The following is a 21,032-nucleotide window of genomic DNA, read 5'->3' on the forward strand; positions in this document are numbered from 1 at the left end:
CGATCTTGGCTGGTCCAATGTTGCTGAATATCAAGGGGGTGGGGGTGGGGGAAATGACTTTTGCTGAAACTCCAAAGAATCAAACAATACTAAATAAAACCACCAGATGTCACTCTAACTCTTTCAATTCATCTCGGTCACAGAAATTCTAAATCCTGACAGGGGCTCAAAAACCTATGGAATGTCTTTGTGAACATTTTGCATTCTGGTATTTGGGATTCATGCTTTTATTCAAGCTGAATTACAATAGATATTTCTAGAAACAAAACGCAGGCAACAAAGCATTTGTTAAAGAGATAAAAAGTCAAAAAGATTTAAAGGGCCAGGAAAGGCTCCTGGTCATTTAAAGTACCTGCCTCGGGCTAATTGGGAATTTTCAGCAGCACTTAACCAGATAGTGCCACTGAAAATACCAAAACCAACTATTTTATGAGCATTCCAGGACTGAGTTGGCACTTAGCCAGTCAAATGCAGATTTTCAACACATAACCAGCTAAGATAATTGCATAAATATAACCGCATGAAAGTCAGTCCATTCTTTATGCAGTTCACCTCTGTATACCTGGAAATTCAAAGCTGGAGCTCAGATAGGACCCAGCATTGTATATCCGAGTATAATGCCAGTGGCGGTAAGGAAATTCTGCCCACTGCCAGCTGAATATCACATCCTATATGTACTGAGCAATAGGAAAAACAGCAAGCAATCTATTTTAAAAATATATTATACATCAGGATTTATATGCGTAGAGGCATATTTTCAATCCCCCAAATTCTATACATGGTGCCTTAAGTTGTACATGCTAATTTGGCCACATGACCAAATTGCATGCACAACTTAATTAACAAGCCAATCAGTGCCAATAATTGGTACTTAGCAACCAATTAGCAGCACTAATTGGCTTTAATTAGAATTATATGCACAAATTTCTAGGTGTATTCTATAACTCGGTGCACATAAATTTTAATGCACATGGCTGAAAAGGGGGCATGGAATGGGCGAGTTGTGGGTGTTTCAAAAAACTATATGCAATATTGTGGAATACAGCCAATCTGCACCTAACTTAGGCACAGGTATTTTAGGCCTGGTTTTTGGTGGCCTAAATGGGTCCGTCTAAATTTTAGTCTTAAGAACGGCGCTTGAGCATATTCTGTAAACTACACCTAACTAGCATTGAGTGCCGATTTTGGTGCACAAATTGGCGCCAGGACTGCCCAATTTGTGTGCAGATGTCCAGTGTTCTATAACTGTGCACAAATGTTAGGAATGTCCCTGATCTGCCCATGTACCTCCTATGGCCGCACCCACTTTTGAGTTGCGCACCATGGGATTTGGGTGTTACTGAACAGTGAGTAGGAAGATGTGCTTCCAATTATTGGGCACACATCTTCAATTGGTGCCCAAATATCGGCGCCCAATTTTGGGCATCATATATAGAATCCATAGGATTATGTGAATTGGGTCTTCATGTGCTCAATTGTTCATTTATACTTGATGTTAGCACTGCTCAGTACATAATTAACACAGCTAATTCTACAGACAGGTAAACGTGCCTTCCTCCCTAGCTGCAAACAGCTGTAGTGGTGATAAGAGAAGTTTCAACATTTATATAGCTGCTAGGAAGTAGCAATGTGATCTGAGAGGGACTTTTAATGACTAGTGACATTGCTAGAGGTAGTCTGCCCTCTACTGCTGGTTTCACCCTGTGACCTGTTTCATCCCCAGACTGTTCAGGGACCCAGTGAGCCCAACAGCAGGCCTGACTATGAGTTAGTATGAGAAAGCTCCAGAGATGCCATCCTAAAGTGTGAGATTTATCACTCTAAAATTGAAGGCCAAGAACAGAGATATTTCAGATGCTATGGCTGAAGTATAAATCTCAAAGATTTAAGCTGTATTTCTTTGGAAATGAAAGAAGCAACATAAAATATTTAGCTTTCTTTGATGCCTCTGAAAAGATATAGAGTGGAGGCACCATTATGACAATTTTCAAGGACTTTGCTCAGGTAACTAACTCCTAACCTAAGTAAATTCTCTGGAATGCATATTTTCTCCTCTCAGTGGCTAAAATATGTACTTGTCCCACCACAGTAGGGTTACTATATGGTTCCAGAAAAAAAAAAAAGAGGACAGATTGAGTCAGTCCAGATTTTACTTTCATTGAAAGCAATGGAAGTAAAACCCGAACTAGCTCAATCTGTCTCATTCATGTGCAAGGTGGCTGCCAAGAAGGAACACAATTTTTCCCAACAGGAGACTGACCTCTAGTGTCTTTACAAGGACATCATGATATTGGCAGAGGGAGGCTCTCCACAGACATCGCAGGTGCACAAAACTCATTCATGGCCATAGGAACCAACTTTTCAAAATTATTAGGGGTGCTAAGCCCAGTGGAAATAACCCTTCCCTGGACACATACAAGTAATTTTATCAATACTAAGGGTGCTCAAGCACCCACAGAGTCCCATTTTCATGCCCCATAAGAACATATTTCTTGCCATACTGGAACAAGCCCAATATCCTGTTTCCAACAGTGACCAAGCCAGGTCACAAGTACCTGGCAAGATCCCAAAACAGTAAAACATTTTTTATGCCACTTATGAAGTAAGCAATGGATTTTCTCAAATCCATGACTTTTCTTTTATGATATTACCCGAACTTTTATTTCAACCCTGCCAAGCTAACTACTTTTAACCATTCTCTAGCAACGGATTCCAGAGTTTAATTAAATGTTGAGTGAAGAAATATTTTCTCCAGATTGCTCTAAATTTACTTAGTCGATTTGTTGCATGCCCTTAGTCCTAGTATTTTTGGAAAGAGTAAACAAGCGATTCACATCTACCTGTTCCACTCCACTCAGTATTTTATAGACCTCTATCTTTCCTCAGTCATCTCTTCTCCAAGCTGAAGAGCCTTAGCCACATTAGCTTTTCCTTATAGGGAAGTCATCCCATTCCCTTTATCATTTTCATTGCCCTTTTCTATACCTTTTGTAATTCTGCTATATCTTTTTTGAGATGGGGTGACCAGAATTGCATACAGTATTCATGGTGGAGTTGCATCATGAAGTGATACAAAGACATTATAACGTTCTCATTTTTGTTTTCCATTTCTTTTCTAATAATTCCTAACATTTTATTTGCTTTCTTAGCTGTCGCTGCACACTTAACAGAAGATTTTAACGTATCATCAACATTAATATGGAACCTTGTATTACATAGCTAAAGTTTGTGTTCCTCTTTCCCACATGCTTCACTTTGCACTTGCTCACATTAAATGTCATCTGCCATTTGGATGCGCAGTCTCCCAGTTTTGAAAGGTCCTCTTGTAATTTTTCTCAATCCTCTTGCGATTTAACAACTTTGAATAACTTTGTGTCATCAACAAATTTATTTGCCATTATTCCCATCTCTAGATCATTATAAATATGTTAAAAAGCAGAGGTCCAAGCACAGACCCCTGGGGAAACCCACTATTCACCCATCTCCATTGAGAATACTAACCATTTTATCCCTACTCTCTGTTTTCTTTTAACCAGTTTTTAATCCTCAATAGAACATTGCCTCCTATCCCATGGCTTTCTAATTTCCTCAGAAGCCTTTCAAGAGGTACTGTGTCAAATGCCTTTTGAAAATCCAGCTCACCTTTATCCACATGTTTGTTCACCCCTTCAAAGAAATGTAGTAGATTGGTGAGGCAAGATTTCCCTTCACTAAATCCATGTTGACTTTGTCTCATTAATCCATGCTTTTATATACGGTCTGTAATTTTGCTTTTTATAATATTCTCTACCATTTTGCCTGACACCATCAGGCTCACTGGTCTATAATTTCCCAGATCACCTCTGGCATTATATTGGCCTCCCTCCAGTCTTCCAGTACCATGCTTGATTTTAAAGATATTACTAACAATAGATCTGCAAGTTCACTTTTAAGTTCTATCAGTACTCTGGGACATATACTATCTGGACCAGGCAATTTGCTACCTTTCAGTTTGTCAAATTGCCCCATTTCATCTTCCAGATTTACAGAGATTTGTTTCAGTTTCTCTGACTGATCAGCACTGAATACCTTTTCTGGCACTGTTATCTCTCCCACGTCTTCCTTGGTGAAGACTGAAGCAAAAAATTCATTTAATCTCTCCACTATGGCCTTGTCTTCCCTGAGTGCCCCTTTTACCTGTCAGTCATCTGGCAAGCCAACTGATTCATTACTACTACTTGTCATTTCTATAGCGCTACAAGGCATATGCAGCGCTGTACACCATACACAAAGACAGTCCCTGCTCAAAGAGCTTACAATCTAGATAAGACAGGTAAACAGACAGAACAATTAAGGATAAGGGAATAAAGAGGTGAGGATAAAGGACAGGGCAAGTGAGTTAGGAGTCAAAAGCAGTGGTAAAGAGGTGGGTTTTGAGTCTGGACTTGAAAACAACCAAAGACATACCTTGCCTGTACCTGGATTACTCTCTTGCCTGAGGTCAGAGGCCTGCAGCCAGGTGAGTCTGCGAACCAAACCCCATGGCAGAATCTCTCAATGCTGTTTCATAAATATCATAACATAACTTAATTTGACTTCATACTTAACCAGCTCATAATCTCCAACATCTGCGCATCATATGCTCTCCGCCTAGTGAGACTCCTGATGCAGGCCTAGCGGCCGAAACACAGCGTTTGTGTCAAGTCTTTTTATCAATGATTCATTTACCAGCTTCTTGCTTCTGATATACCTAAAAACATGTTTTTGCCTCCAACTCAATCTTCTTTTCAAAGTCTCTCTTTGCCTTCCTTATCAGCACTTTGCATTTGACTTGCCATTCCTTATGCTGTTTCCTATCATGATCACAAAAGCATTTTATGGTAAACTATATAGCTAGTGTATTTTTTGTAATGGAATTCAAAGGTTTTAGCTTTGCCCCCTTCCTCCCACTCTTCACAATTCTATATTGACCTCTGTGGTCTGTTCCAGCCTAACCCCAGTCCTTTGGGGCTATATTAACCCACTCCTTGACATCTCTCGATTGGGTGCTCTGATAATACAATTTAAAATGAGGTACACCCATACCCATTTCCTCCCATGGCAGCTGCAATATTCTTTTGGCCACTCTGGGCTTCTTCCCTTCCCATACAAAATGAAATATTAACTTGTGTAGCCATTGAAATGTCAGATCTGTCAACACAGTGGAAAGTGTAGTAAATAGAAAAATCTTTGTAATACAGTAATGTTTATAACATGTACCCTTCCCAATCAGGATAAATACAGACCTTTCCATCTACTCAGTTCCCTGACCATCTCTTGAATGAGCAGAATACAATTATATTCATTTATTTTATTCAGATGTGGAGAGAGTTTAACATCCAGATATCCGATATATATCTTAGCCCATCTAAAAGGGAATAATCTCTGCAATTCTCCCACTTCCCTTTTCAGAACTGTTATATTGAGAAGCTCTGATTTAGTAATACTAATCTTAAAGTCCAGCACTTAAAGAAATTTCCATATAATTTCAATTCTTTAAGAAGAATTGGAATTGATGGTTTGGGGTTAGTGATGGTCAGCAAAACATCATCTGCAAATAGGAAGATTTTGTTTTCATGGGCTCCCACTATCAAGCTTTCTATCCTGGGATTCTGGTGAATCTTTTGTGCCATTAATCAGGCAAAGAGAAAAGGGGACAATGGACATCCCTGTCGTGTTCCTTTAGCCAGACCATAAAGCCCTGAATACTCTCATTGATTTTAAAAATAGCCTGGGGAGATCTATATAACTATTTGATCCATTGAAGGAACCACCCTCTCATCCCTATTTTTCTATCACATGGAACAGAAAAGGCCAATAGACCCTGTCAAAGGCCTTTTCAACATCAATGGCCAGTGGTGTTCCTAGGGGGGCTGACACCCGGGGCGGATTGCCGATGTGCCCCGCCCCCTGGGTGCAGCGCCCCCCCCTCGATGCAGCGCGGACCCCCCGGCGAAATGACACCCCCCGCGAAGGAACCCCCCCGGGTGCATGCTGCTGGGGGGGGGGGGGGTGCCGCGCACGCCTGTTCTCCATTATTCCATGCTTCTTCTCTGCCCCGGAACAGGAAGTAACCTGTTCCGGGGCAGAGAAGAAGCATGGAACAACAGAGGACAGGCGCGCGTGGCACCCCCCAGCGGCGTGCACCCGGGGTGGACCGCACCTACCGCCCCCCCTAGGAACGCCACTGTCAATGGCTAATGCTACCATAGGTTTAGACTGCTGTTCCACATGCCAGAAAAAAATGAACACTTTTCTAATATTATCAGAAGCCATCCGCCCCTGTATAAAACCTGCTGGATCCTCATCTACTATTTGTGGCATAATACATTTTATCCTTTCCACCAGTATTTTAGTGAATATTTTATAGTCTGTACCTAATAGCAAAATGGGGTGGTAAGAGCCACATTCCATGGGCTCTTTACCTGCTTTATGTAGAATAGTCACCTCTGCCACCCTTAGTAAAGGGGTAGCTCTTTTTCCACTCCCATTAAGTTAAATCCTTTGCCAGGGGTCCTACTAGATGTGCACTAAACATTTTGTAGAATATCCCCGTGAACCCATCAAGCCCCGGAGCTTTCCCAGTTGGGAGGGATCTAATCGCTGTTAGGCGCTTCACTTCTGAAACAAACTTTGCCAAGGATACAAACACATCCATTCCCAATTTAGAAAGTTGGACCGCTTCCAAATAATCACTAATCTGGATGTCAGTAGTGTTATGATCTGGAGTATATAGTTCCTTATAATACTCCAAAAATGCTCCCTAATCTTTATGTTACTGCTCAGTTCCTCCCCTGTTTGTGTTTTAATATTCAATATTTCATTTTGGGTTTGGAGATTTTTTTAATTTGTGAGTCAAATGTTTACTAGCTTTATTTCCAAACTCAAAGTGAATTTGCTTTAATTGTTGTACTTTATACTGCACATCCTCCATCTCCAGATCGTGCAATTCTCTTCTAGTTTTAATAAGTTCTTCTAATGCTTCTTCTAACTCTGCTCAAAAATTTGTAATTTCTTCCTCAAATTTGTAATCTCTTCCTCAGTTCCTGTGCTTTTGTGAGCTTGACCCATTTTCTGGTGAATGCAATAGCAATTATTGTTCCTTTTATCACAGCTTTTAAACAGTCCCAGACAATCCATGGAGATTGTCCTTAGTATTCATTCAGTTCTAAATAGTGACTAATCTCCTCCTGAATGACGTTGTACTTTTGAATATGCCAGGATAGTCTCCTTCAATTTCCAATATTAAGTCCTAAATTGTGCTGCATGGTCAGACCATGTGATTGACTCTATTTCCACTCCAGGTCACCCAACCACAGATCTATTCCAGAGCATGTCTTGTGAGATGAGGGGGAAAAAGGTGTCATCCCATTTCCCTTTGTGCCTGTGCCACCATTCATGCACTAATTTGAAATGGACCATAAGATCCTTAAGTTGATGCCTTCCTTCTCTGCACAACCTCTCTGATCCTAAACTGTTATCAAGCTGGGGATCCAATGTGGTATTAAAGTCTCCTCCCAGGAGTAAGATCCCTTAGTATTTGCAACAAGGAGTGTGTTCTGCCCCCATATACATGGAGGCAGATTGTTTATTTTTTGTTTGTATATGTTGGATATTCTTATATCAGATTGCATTGCCTGTAACAGTTTAAGTTGCTTGCGCCTTTAAGGAAGGCAGGAAGTGCCTTTGGACTACAAATATTTGTCTTTATGCAGTGCTCTGAATTGGCTTTCCCTGAGCACATGTCCTAGTTCCCTATGCCTTATGGGACTTTTCTTATTGGCTGGCCTCTTGTCCCTGTGTATGTGGGCTGTAGCCTGCCCTTCTTCCCTCTTTTGGGGGGTTTAGAGTGGTCCATAGAATAGTTTTCTAAGGACTATAAGCTAGCTCTATTGTACATATTGCATATACTCCTCTTTCAAGAGTCCTGAGTCTTCACAGTGATGCTCTATACTCTGGTTAACTGCATGTTAATCTCCTGAGCAGAGGGAGCCTATAGGAGACAGAACACAACAGAGTCAATTAATGCACCCTGGTCCTTATTTGGAGCATAAACATGCACAAGGGTATACAAGTGGAGGAGTGGCCTAGTGGTTAGGGTGGTGGACTTTGGTCCTGAGGAAGTGAGTTTGATTCCCACTTCAGGCACAGGCAGCTCCTTGTGACTCTGGGCAAATCACTTAACCCTCCATTGCTACATTGATCCTGCCCTGAGTGGGAAAGCATAGGGTACAAATGTAACAAAAAAAAAAGTGATCAATTTGACAAATACCTTCCACCTTTATCTTTAATCACCTGCTGGATTGTACATTGCAAGTCTTTAAGCAGCACTATACCCAATCCATAGATTTTCTTGTTATGACCATTGGAGGCACAGATCACCACAGGGCCTGGATCCACAGGATGTGGAGACAGAGGAGGAACCACCACCACCCATACTGAGAAGGGTCATGCTAGCTGTTGTATAACTCTCTATGATCCCTCTAGAAAGTGGATAGTGCAACTGTGTAGAATACATCACTTCTTATTGTTGCTGTGATAAAGCAAGAAGTTGAGACTGCTTATCTGGCCTGAGACTGACTGAATATGTTACATGGTGTCGGAAGTAAATTAGCCATGGAAAGTCACACTTCGATTTCGCTTCCATTACCACTGAGTTTGGCAGGGGACTGCGCTACAAATTTTAAGCATTTCAAAAACCAGTGGCATATTTATGAAATTGTAACTGACCTGGAGGAACAGACAATGAAAAAAATGCACTGTCATTCTCCTGGCATGCATTAGCACAGAAGCGTATGAGCTGTATGAGACCCTGACCTTCCAAAGCGAGGCAGACAAAATTGATGTGAACAAATACCTGGAAGCTTTTAAAAATTACTGCATCAGAGACATGTGAATTAGGAAAGGCACATCTTGAATAGCAGCCTGCAGGAAACCAGAGAATCTTTTGACACATATCTAGCTGAGTTTAAAACTGTAGTAAAGTTGTGTGAGTATGGGTATTTAGAGGACTTAATTATATATGATAGAACTGTTTTTAGCATTATGTCTTCCAATGTATCTTGCATATCTCTATCCATTTCCCTAATCCAGTGGTTCCCAAACTTCTTTGGGGCACCCGAGTAATTTTTCGTGGCACCCCCAAACCACACCGATCTCCCCCCCCCCCAGTCTCCATCTTTTTCTCTGCACAAATATAACAGTGCTAGGGTGTCCCTATAACCAGCCCCTCGAAATGACACACTGATTATGATTTATAACAAATTACCAATCTACCTATGAAAAGTGATTCCGTTATTATATTTCCTCTGTGTACATTTATATGCTGCACAAGCCAGAATGTTTGAAAATATAAGTGAGATTAAATTAAAAAATGCTACCAACAATAAAGAATGACAACATGGATGCAGCAGCTCATAGGTTTGCTTGCTTTGAATGGGAGGGGAAACAGACTGACCTGACATCAACTTATTGACTTCATCCCTTCTCCTGTTTTCTTCCAACCTCCTTGGCAGCAAAAGCAAGTCCCGAAGGCCATCTGCTCTGTGTCCCCAGGGGCCTTAAAAAAAAAAGCAAGCTCGGGGCTGCAGCAGCCTTCAGGCATGTGCTGTCGGCTCTGCTGGTCCTCTGCCCCCGCTGACGTCAATTTCCAGTTCCAGGGGGGCAGAGGACTGGCAGGACTAACAGCACATGCTTGAAGGCTGCTGCAGCCCTACACTTACTTTTTTTGTTTGGCAGGAGGGAGGTCGGTATTTGCCGCAGCACCCCAGAGAGTTCGCACCAGGGTGCCGCAGCTCACAGTTTGGGAACCACTGCCCTAATGTGTTCATCCTTTCTGATTTCAACATTTACATTGACAAACCTGTTAGACCCTCTGATGAATGCTTTGTTTCTTTTCTTCATAAATTGGACTTCTTTCAGTACACTTTCCTATCCATATGGCTGGCAACACCTTGTACCTGGTCTTTCATCCCATTCTAATGCTATTTCCCTCTCCTCCCTTCCTTTTTCTTGGTCAGAACCCTTTGTAATAAATTTCTCCCTTTCCTGTTTCTCACACTTTCATTCCTTCTACTCCCTCTCAATCACCATTCCGACTGGTTGACCCCACTTCTATATCCCCCCAACCGTTCCTCATTTCCTTTGGATTTTGTGTCCCTTCCTCTTCCTGAACAGGTCTTTCTTTGGGTCTACTTTACTACTACTACTACTACTATTTAGCATTTCTATAGCGCTACAAGGCATACGCAGCGCTGTACAAACATAGAAGAAAGACAGTCCCTGCTCAAAGAGCTTACAATCTAATACTTTACATTCTACCTGCTCTTCCTACATTATGGGGCTCATTTTCAAAATAGAAAATATCTCAGAAACGACATTGAGACGTTTTTCTCTGTAGTACGTGCAAATCACAAGGGTGCATGTTAGGAGTGGGATTTGGATGTTCCCAAAATGTCAACACTTTTCTGCCATAATAGAACAAATCAAAAAGGTTTGGGGCTAAAAGTTAGATATTTTGGTCTAGAACTGTTTCAATCACAACTAAGCCACGAATTGATGCCCTAAATGACCAGATGACCACTGGAGAGATTAAGGCATGATTCTCCCCTTACTCCCCCAGTGGTCACTGACCCTCCCCCCACCCAAAGATGTAAAAGAAACTGTAAATATCAGCCTCCATGACAGCTTCAGAAGTTATGACCATTCCTATTAGAGCAGCAAGCAGATCCCTAGAGAAGCCTAGTGGTCAGTACAGTGCACTGTAGAGAAGGGTACCCAGGCCCCTATCCCACTCTATCTGTACACTTGTGGTGGAACGTGTGAGCCCTCCAAGACTCACCATAAACCTACAGTACCAACATATAGGTGACGTCTGCAGAGTATTTACATATAGGTGACCCCTCAGATATAAGGGCTATTGTTGTGGTTTACAGTTGGGTACAGTAGGTTTTTGGTGGATTTTGGAAGGAAGTAACAGTGAGATGTGTAACTGGGACCTTTCATGTGAAGTCCACTGCAGTGTCCCCTAGGCTGTCCCACTGCTCTGCTGGGATGTCTGTGTGGCCAGTCTACTAAGAACGCTGGTCCTCTATACATTACAGTGGCTTGTTTTACTGTTTTTTTCCCTTTGAAAAAAAATTTTTTGGGGGGGGGGCACTGATCCTAAAAGATAGATGCACTAAGCACAAAAACATCTAGCAGATGGCCATTTTTAAAACAAAAAGTTGGATGTTTTTCTGGTTTGAAAATGGCCATGTTTACTACTGGATTTTTGGACATTCTCCGCAAAATATCCAAAACCAGATGTAGGCGTTATATTGAAAATGCCCCTCAATGTCAGATACTATCCCTATCTACTCCGCATGAAATCCCTGTTATCTGGGTGATTTACAACTGCCAAAACACCACAAAGCACCAACTCTGCAGAGCAGATCTAAAATGATACCAGATGCACTCTGCAGACCAGAGTGCATCTGGCATCATTTTAGATCACCATCTAGCCAGTCCTCTTGTAAACATCAAAAACAAAAGGCACTGATCTGCCTACTGAGATACAAACAAAGTAAAAGCAGATCACATACAAAATACCAAAACAAGTAAATAAAAAGACGTGGTTTATTAAACAGTTACCCAACGTGGCTACGTTTCGCCCTCAGGCTGCGTCAGGGGTAAAAGAACTACAAAATAAAAAATCAGAACATATATATACTAAGCTTCACATAAAATATACAATATTCTACATTATATGAAATAACATTTGATATACTAGCACACCAAATTGTCTGCTTTTGTTTTCACATATGTTTTCACCTTGTGCCCTCCTGTTATCAGTTTGTTATGCACATGGTTTTTAATTTCTGTTTTTATTAATTTATGATTACTCTGTTTATTAAAGTGATGATTTGATTATGATTTGTACTAATTTTATAGGTTTAGGAGCCAACTTTATTAGTTTTAATGTTACACATTATTTATTCATATTTTTAAGTTTTAAAGAATATTGTATCTTTTATATGAAGCTTACTATATATATATATATATATATATATATATATATATATATATATATATATATATTCTGATTTTTTATTTTGTAGTTCTTTTACCCCTGACGCAGCCTGAGGATGAAACATGGCCACGTCGGGTAACTGTTTAATAAACCAATTCTTTTTATTTACTTGTTTTGGTATTTTGTATGTGATCTGCTCTTGTAAACATCTGCAGAACCTTTATCATTCCCAATTGTTAACTGTTCACTGTGAAAATTATACTCATTTGATTAATGGGTTCTCCAACCGCCCCATGTGATTGCTCTCTGTCATCTCCCAACTTTCTGTGCTCACCCCTCCAAACCATCAAACTTCTCAGCTTCCAGTTTTTGTTCATTACTTCGCTCAGAAGATACTATCCTTCCAGTTTTCCTTTTCCCCTTCTTCCCAGCCTACCACTCTCACTTCTCCTACTTTTCCCATAGCCACCTGTGATATTGTCTCCCCCCCACCCATTTCTCTTGGTCTACCTTCAATATTCTATCCCTAACTAAATTCTTCAAAGTGGTCACCACATCCAGGCCAACCACCTGCTCTCTTGATCCTGTACTCTTGTCCTGGCTAAAGATCCTATTCCTTAGCTTGCTCCCCCCTTTCCCTTTCAGTGATCAGCAATAACTTTACCAGTGTTACTCTCTCCTCATCAAGAAATCTGCCATTATTTGCTCCATCCTTCTCCCAACCCTTCCCTTCCCTCCAATTACCAACCCATTTCTTTCAAAGTTAACTGAATGGGGTTGCCCTTTCCCAATTGCCACAACACACTGAGGCCTCTCACCTCATGCACCCCTGCCAGTCAGGTTTCCAAACTGGATATTCCACAGAGATCATTATCATATCCATCCTAAATGATTTCCACTCTGCATTTGATCAGGGTGATGCTGTATTCTTATTTTCCCTTAACTTAATCACAGACTTCGATCTTCTTGACAATTCTCTTCTTCTCTTGAGGTTCTCTGCTTTTGGTCTCTTTTGTATGATTTTTTAATGAATCTGGTTCTTTCTTTCCAAGTGGACTTGTATTATTTCACTTCCCTCTTCCTCTTCCACTTCTGACTGTTTAAATCACCTGTCCGAGGCATATGCAGAAGTTCTTAACTGGATAGTGCCACTGAAAATGTTCGTTTTGCATCAGTGAGTTTTTTCTAGTGATGGGGTGGGGTGATCACTGAGGGACCCACCCCACAATAGCCAGGCCCCCTGCAACCAATCACAGAATCTATGACAAGGCAGAGTTGGTGTGTAGAGCCTGAGCTCTTTCATTAAAACTTGGGAACCATGGGTCAATTTTAGCAGACAATGAAAAAGGTGCCAGTACTCAGTACCCCCAAGTACCCCCTCAAAAAAAGTCTTGGTTAGCATCCAAGGCAAAACTGGCTATTTTGGGGACGTTCCAGGGGTGGAGTCAGCACTTGGCTGGTTAAGTGCTGATATTCAGCACTTTACCAGTCAAGGTAACCACATAAGTAGGACTGCATAAGAGTCAGTCCTATCATTATGCAGTTCACTGTAGCTGGTTAAGGACTGAATATCGTACTTAACTGGCTATGTTTATGCTGCCTCTGTATACCTGGAAATTCTATGTCAGAGCCTGGACATGGGGGATAACACTGGCAGCGGTCAGTAAAATGCTGACGCCGTTAGCTGAATTCTGGGCCTTTTGTTTTACATTGAGCTTTGACCCCTGCCAAAGCAATTACTTGTTTATATGGAGGGGTAGGTAAGCAGGACTTCCCAATGTAAACCTGCTGTGCTGTTGAAGGGTAGCTCTGCACTTTTACAGTGCTGGTCTTTCTGTAGGTTGTGGTTGTTGGGTGGGAATGGTTGTTGCCATTTTCACTATTGTGAAAATACTGCAGTGTAAATGATGACTGGACCCCAAATACTGCTTGATAGTATGTCTTATAAAGGGAACGTGGGGGGGGTGGGCACAGTGTATATGTTTCACCTTGCTTCCAGGCTAGCCTTAACCACTGGCTAAACCCTATTACAGAGCAGTGAGCATGTCTCAGTTTATTTGAGGCAGCTGTTTTGCGGATGAGGGTGTACCTTGGTAAGACAAGCTGTCTTTGAGAACGATACTTCAGGGCTGCTCACATGAAGCACTCATCTTTGGGAAGGTGCAAGTGCACTTCTTTATGAAATGCATGTGGCGGCTGGGGAGGGGTATGCTAATTCTTTGCATATAACAAGGGAGATTACAGCTATGGTGATGTACGTCTTGTGATTTGGTATTACCTGCTTTGAATCATGTGCGTTTGGACATAACAAGAAGAATCTTTTCTTTGGCTGGACCAACAATATGGAGTGAATTACTGAGATATCTTAAAAATGAATGACCTGCACTAGCTGAAAAGATATTTGTTAGCCTGGCATATTATACCTCTGATAATGCTTCTTTTTTGATTACCTAAGGGACCTGGATGTTATCTTTTGCATTTGAAAATACTATTTCTTTAGATCACCTAAAGGGCCTGGATGTCATTGAGTATCATGTCATTGTGTATTTTATGTAAATGTTTACATGATTTTATGTATGTACTTTTGTAATCCGCCTTGGACAAAAGCAGATTAAAAATAAGAAATCCAAACCAATCCAAATCCAATATTGTCCTCAAGCTGAGGGAAGGATGTAACCTGATGGATATGTACAGTGTCTGAGGGGGTGGCTGATTCTCCAGCAGCATGGGTCTGATGGTGTCTTTGGGGGCAATTTCTCCAAATGGATTAGTTTTGCGCATACCATGACAGAAATGAATTCATTCCTAAACCAGGATAGGTGGAGTATAATCTCAGTCGCTCAAATTTACTTTCAGTGCTTGTTGTAATACTTGCATTGTGCCAAAGAGAACTTCTTTTTGGAATTCATAACATGTAAAATGTATAGGCAACTTATCCAGGTGCACTTGGAAGTTCTTTATCATCAAGCCTGTAGCACCAAAAATGATGGGAAATATTTTTGTATTTTTCTGCCACATTTTCTTGGGCACAGACTGCATTTTGTGGTACTTGAGGATCTTCCCTCTCTCCATGCGATTCACCGAGTAATCGCTTGGGACCAACACCTCTTATTCTGCTCTCTCACCAGGGTGATTAGCTTGTCTCCTCAGCTTGAAACCTTGGGGTCATCTTTGACTCTTCTCTCTCCTTTTCTGCTCATATCCAGCAGATTGCCAAGACCTGTCGTTTCTTTCTTTACAACATCCGTAAAATCAGCCCCTTTCTTTCCGAGCACTCTACCAAAACCTTGATCCACACCCTTGTCACCTCTTGTTTAGACTACTGCAATCTGCTTCTTGCTGGCCTCCCACTTAGTCACCTCTCCCCCCTCCAGTCGGTTCAAAACTCTGCTGCCCGTCTCGTCTTCCGCCAGGGTCGCTTTACTCATACTACCCCTCTCCTCAAGACCCTTCACTGGCTCCCTATCCGTTTTCACATCCTGTTCAAACTTCTTCTACTAACCTATAAATGTACTCACTCTGCTGCTCCCCAGTATCTCTCCACACTCGTCCTTCCCTACACCCCTTCCCGTGCACTCCGCTCCATGGATAAATCCTTCTTATCTGTTCCCTTCTCCACTACTGCCAACTCCAGACTTCGCGCCTTCTGTCTCGCTGCACCCTACGCCTGGAATAAACTTCCTGAGCCCCTACGTCTTGCCCCATCCTTGGCCACCTTTAAATCTAGACTGAAAGCCCACCTCTTTAACATTGCTTTCGACTCGTAACCACTCGCCTCCACCTACCCTCCTCTCTTCCTTCCCGTTCACATTAATTGATTTGATTTGCTTACTTTATTTTTTTTTGTCTATTAGATTGTAAGCTCTTTGAGCAGGGACTGTCTTTCTTCTATGTTTGTGCAGCGCTGCATAGCGCTATAAAAATGCTAAATAGTAGTAGTAGTAGTAGTAGTAGTCTAAACCAGAGTATAGAATATCACTATGATAAGACTCAAAACTCTTGAACCAACATCTTCTTTAATGCAGTAACCAAATAAAGGTACCTTACAGTTCAGATGTGCTGGACAAGAGTTTTGCTTTGCAAACTGGGAGTCTGTTCTCAACCAGTTCTCCCCATGCATGAGAGAAGCTGAGAATAATTCAACAACAAGCTGACATTGATGCTGTATATACTTTTACATTGGTGAAAAATTTGATGGAGTTACAAGGGCTTGTTAGATCATAGGAGAAGCATGCTGCAGACTAGCCCTACAGATCCATGGAGAGGGGAAAAAGGAGGGGCTACTAGCCCAGCATGCTTAGATAACAAAGCAATACAATAGAAAGAGTGCCCTAAGACACAGGAATCTGAGTCCTGCTTTGGAAATTCAGGATAACAGGGATTTGTAGTCTTACCATTTTAAAGATGCAGGCACTGTAATCTGTTACAGACAATGCTTAATATATACAAAACAACAAACAACCTGTCTCCATGCAAATGGGGGCAGAACACCTCTGGCACTTAGACATGGACACTTACACCAGGTCTGTGGCTGGTGTATGTGCCCATCTTTAATTATAGGTGCGTATTTTATCTGATATATTAGAATCCTCTGAAAGAAAATAGGTGCCTACTTTCTTTGTATCACCTAGGCACCTTCTAGATTCCTAAATACAGACACACTGTTATAGAACTGCCCTCTATTCTGTTACATAGAAGTTCACGCACATAAAGAAAAATAAATAAATTCCATCTAGGCAAATTTCATGTTCAGGTGAAAAATATAAAACAAACATTTTTTCCAAGCAGAGGCTCCATTTATGTTTCAGGTCTGGGCAAATGGCCCTGCTGGCCACCCTCTGATAGGCCCTACAATACACTGTGTGGTTTGGTTCACATTATACAAATTACTCCATGAATTCTATAGGGATAATACAAATCAAACAGAATGCTAGGAATTATTAGGAAAGAGAAAATAAGACAAAGAATACTACAATGCCTCTATATCGCTCCATGATGCAACATTACCTTGAGTATTGTCTGCAATTCTGGTTGCAGTATCTCAAAAAAGATATAGCAGAATTAGAAAAGGTTCAAGGAAGGGCGACCAAAATGACTAAGAGGATGAAACTCCTCTCGTATGAGGAAAGGCTGAAGAAGTTAGGGCTCTTTAGCTTGGAAAAGAGACACTTGAAGGGGGATATGATAGTGGCCTACAAAATCCTGAGTGCTGTAGAATGGTTAAAAGTGAATCGATTTTTTAATCTTTTAAAAAGTACAAAGACTAGGGAACACTCAAGGAAGTTAAATGGTACTACTTTTAAAACGAACGGGAGGAAATATTTTCCCTACTCACTGAATAGTTAAGCTTTGGAACTTGTTACCAGAGCGGTTAGCATATCTGGGTTTTAAAAAGGTTTGGACAAGTTCCTGGAGGAAAAGTCCATAATCTGCTATTGATACAGTCATGGGGAAGCCACTGCCTGCCTTGGGATTGGTAGCCTGGAATCTTGCTCCTATTTGGGATTCTGTCAGGTACTCGTGACTATTGCTAGAAGCAGCATACCGCACTAGATGGACATCAGTCTGCCCCAGCTTGGCTGTTCTTATGTTCCATTTTCTAAGTTATCCTTCCTGTAAGACTTCATTCAGCTTATGGAAATTTACTACCATTAAGAACAGTTCAACATATAGCTGGCCTCTCACTATGGAGCGTGGGGTGCCCCAGAGGTTCTACGCAGAAGAATTTCTTTAGGTGCTTGTTGTTTTAAGTAGTGAGAAAATGAGAAGAGACAGGAAACCTGTGCACCCAATGCAAAATAAGGATTCCTAGTAGACAGAGGGAGAAAGAGTCCTAAACTGGAGAAATTTCAAAAAATGAAGGCAAAAAGGGCACAAAAAAAGTATATTTTTAATAAGTGTTCACAGTCCTTCAAAATCAAGCAAAAGCAATACAAAATTCAATATATAAGCTGTAGTTCAAAGTCTTTGGACTTGAAATATGCCTCAATGTTCTTCTGGATTCTACTTTATGGCTGATGCCTAGGTACACACCTTCTTCTTCAATCTTATCAAGGCTGCAGGTCTTCTTGAGGCATTGGAGCCGACTCTGTGGGTGCTGTGGGTGCTTGAGCACCCCCAATATTGAGAAAATTCCTTATGTGTCCAAGGAGGGGTTATTTTCATTGGGCTTAGCACCCCCAATAATTTTGAAAAGTTGGCTCCTATGTCTTGAGGAGACAGTAGCTCCATCTTCAGATATCTGGGGTACCTAGTTTAGACACCATTAATGTATTAATGCTCTAGATAATAAAACACCAAACTCCACAATACCTCCAGTTTGTGAGGGGTATACCATCTAGGCGAAGATATGGATAAGAGGATTTGCTTGCTCGCCTCCTCAAGAGTGCAAGTAAGAAAAACAGATGACAAAAATAATTAAGCAAACTCCTTGACTGAGAGATGAAGGATTCACCTGGGAAATAGTTTCCTTCCACCACAGTGGTTAGTGCAGCAGACTTTGATCCTGAGTAACTAGGTTCAATTCCCACTGCAGCTCATTGCCCCAGGTACAAAATAAGTACCTACATATACTATGTAAAGTGTTTTGAATGTAGTTGCAAAAAACACAGAAAGGCGGTATATCAAGTCGCATTTCCCTTTCTCTTACCACCACCACCCACCCATTTATTGGATTTGAATGTGGAGTTAAAGAACTCACTACTATAATATCATCTTCAGTATATGCCACCAGGGGCATAGCTACGTGGTGCCACGGGGGCATGGGCCCCCACAGATTAAGCCTGGCCCCCTCTACATTTGACCCCCCCCAGCCCCCCGCCACATCAGGTACCTTGTTTGCTGGCGGGGTCCCCAACCCCCGCCAGCCGAAGAGTCTTCTTCAGCACCGGTCGACTCCGGCGCCTTTGTTGTGCGATAATCTGTTTCTGACACCTTACATCATGCACGGGGCTACATACAGGACGTGCACGGTGCAGGATGTCAGGAGTTCAAAACAGATCATGACACAATGAAGGCGCCAGAGTCAACCGGCTTGTGGGGGTTGGGGACCCCCGCCAGCAAACAAGGTACCTGGCGGCCACAGAGGAGGGTTTTTGCGGTGGCGACGGCGGGGGTCCAAAGTAGCGGGGGGGGGGGGGGTCAGTGGTTAAACAGTGCCCCCCCACCTCAGGCTCTGGCCCCCCTCCCACCGAGGTCTGGCTACGCCCCTGTATTACATATTGTGAATTTTATGCTTATGCATGGGTAACCTTATTGGAAGGCCGAATATTCAGCAAGATTTTAAAAATAGTAGGCAATAAAGGTGTTTTGATTTTGAGGAATACTATATCCCAATGATCTGTACATTTTAGATTGTGATTATTAATCATTGTATTCATGTGATAACTCTGTTTTGTTTAGCAATGTATATTCATTAGGGATATTCTTCTAGGCTTATCTGCCTCTGGGGAACGCTTTTCCCTTCCAGGCTTCTCTGCCCCTGGGAACTTGTTAGCAGCTTGAGTACTGGAAGTGAATACTTTGAGGACTGGGAGTGAATATTTCTGAAATAGCACCCAAGTAGGCACCTGCTTGCCCTCTTCAACTAGATGCCCTGTTATAAAATTGCCCTCATTCAGTATAGCAAAACTAAAATTGAGACATATTTTGAAGAGTCACTGTACAGAATTCTGGACTTTTCACTTTCTCCCCGTGATATATTGCTACATGGAAACAGGGTAGTCCCCTATCAGAGACCAGAAAACAATTGTCTTTTTTTTTTTCAGCCCACAATACCATAGAGAGAGGCATGGGTGTTCCGCCACAGCACTGACCAACAAATAGCTAAGATAATGAACAATGAGGGAACATTTTCAGTGAAGAATGAGCTGAGTAGTGTCACAGATATTACTGTAATAACAGGGATAATTCTCCACACATCATGCTTCACATGCATCCATAAACTTGAAACAATGTCTAGATAGGAAATCCAAGCATGTCAAAGTGATTATAGGGGCAGCAGCTCTCCTTGAACCCAAGTGAGAGTGAAAGATATCTTTGTGCCACTTTAAAATGTATCTGCTGCACAGAGTAAAATGTACCACCATTAAATGGTAATCCTAAACCGCTGCAGGAAGTAACAGTACCAGGAAATGTATAATTGACCTCACATTTAGAAATTGCTGACTGCTATCCTAGAGGAAGGGTAGGGATTGGTGTGGACAGCTTCATGCAGTGGATGGGAGAGAAAAGTACCTTCTCTTGTTGCCATTCTTGGTATATATAAGAAACGTTATGTACTATGCTATTTGTATTCATAAGTGCTGTTAATAATGAAAAAAATATATTTGTATGCATTTCTTCTTCATGAGCTTGCATTATTATGAGAGAAATGTGTGCCTTTAATCTCAAACAGATTTGAGCACAGTTTACAGTCAGTGAATCTATAAAAATACATGCAGTACCCCTGGAACAGACCGGATGATATGTTTTGAAATGGAAGAAACAATATTACTAAATACTCGTTTGAAGCTGAACAAAGTGCAGTACAGGGAAATAACATGACTTAGCCAAGGTCACACATAAAAGCAACAGAGAGCTGAAATTACAACCAAGGGCTCTAAATCCCAGGCCAGGAAGTTATCAGCAGGTCCATGTCATGCCCCATAAAATGTGTGGTTTAATCTCCCTGCATCCTAATGGCATCAAGCCTATAAAATGTAATATTACAAATAATTATCAGTCATAAGGTAATTGGACAAAAATGTAGGAATTTAAGGTTGGCTAAGTACCTGCATATCATACTATCATACATGTATAAGTACATAAGTATTGCCACACTGGGACAGACCAAAGGTCCATCAAGCCCAGCATCCTGTTTCTAACAGTGGCCAATGCAGGCCGCAAATACCTGGCAAGATCCCAAAACAGTTCAATACATTTTATGCTGCTTATCCCAGAAATAAGCAGTGCATTGATTTCATCTTCCTCTTGTGTCAGGAGGGGTAGATTTAGCCCAATTCTA

Source organism: Microcaecilia unicolor, chromosome 1, assembly GCF_901765095.1.
Source record: "Microcaecilia unicolor chromosome 1, aMicUni1.1, whole genome shotgun sequence".
Taxonomy (NCBI): Eukaryota; Metazoa; Chordata; class Amphibia; order Gymnophiona; family Siphonopidae; genus Microcaecilia; species Microcaecilia unicolor.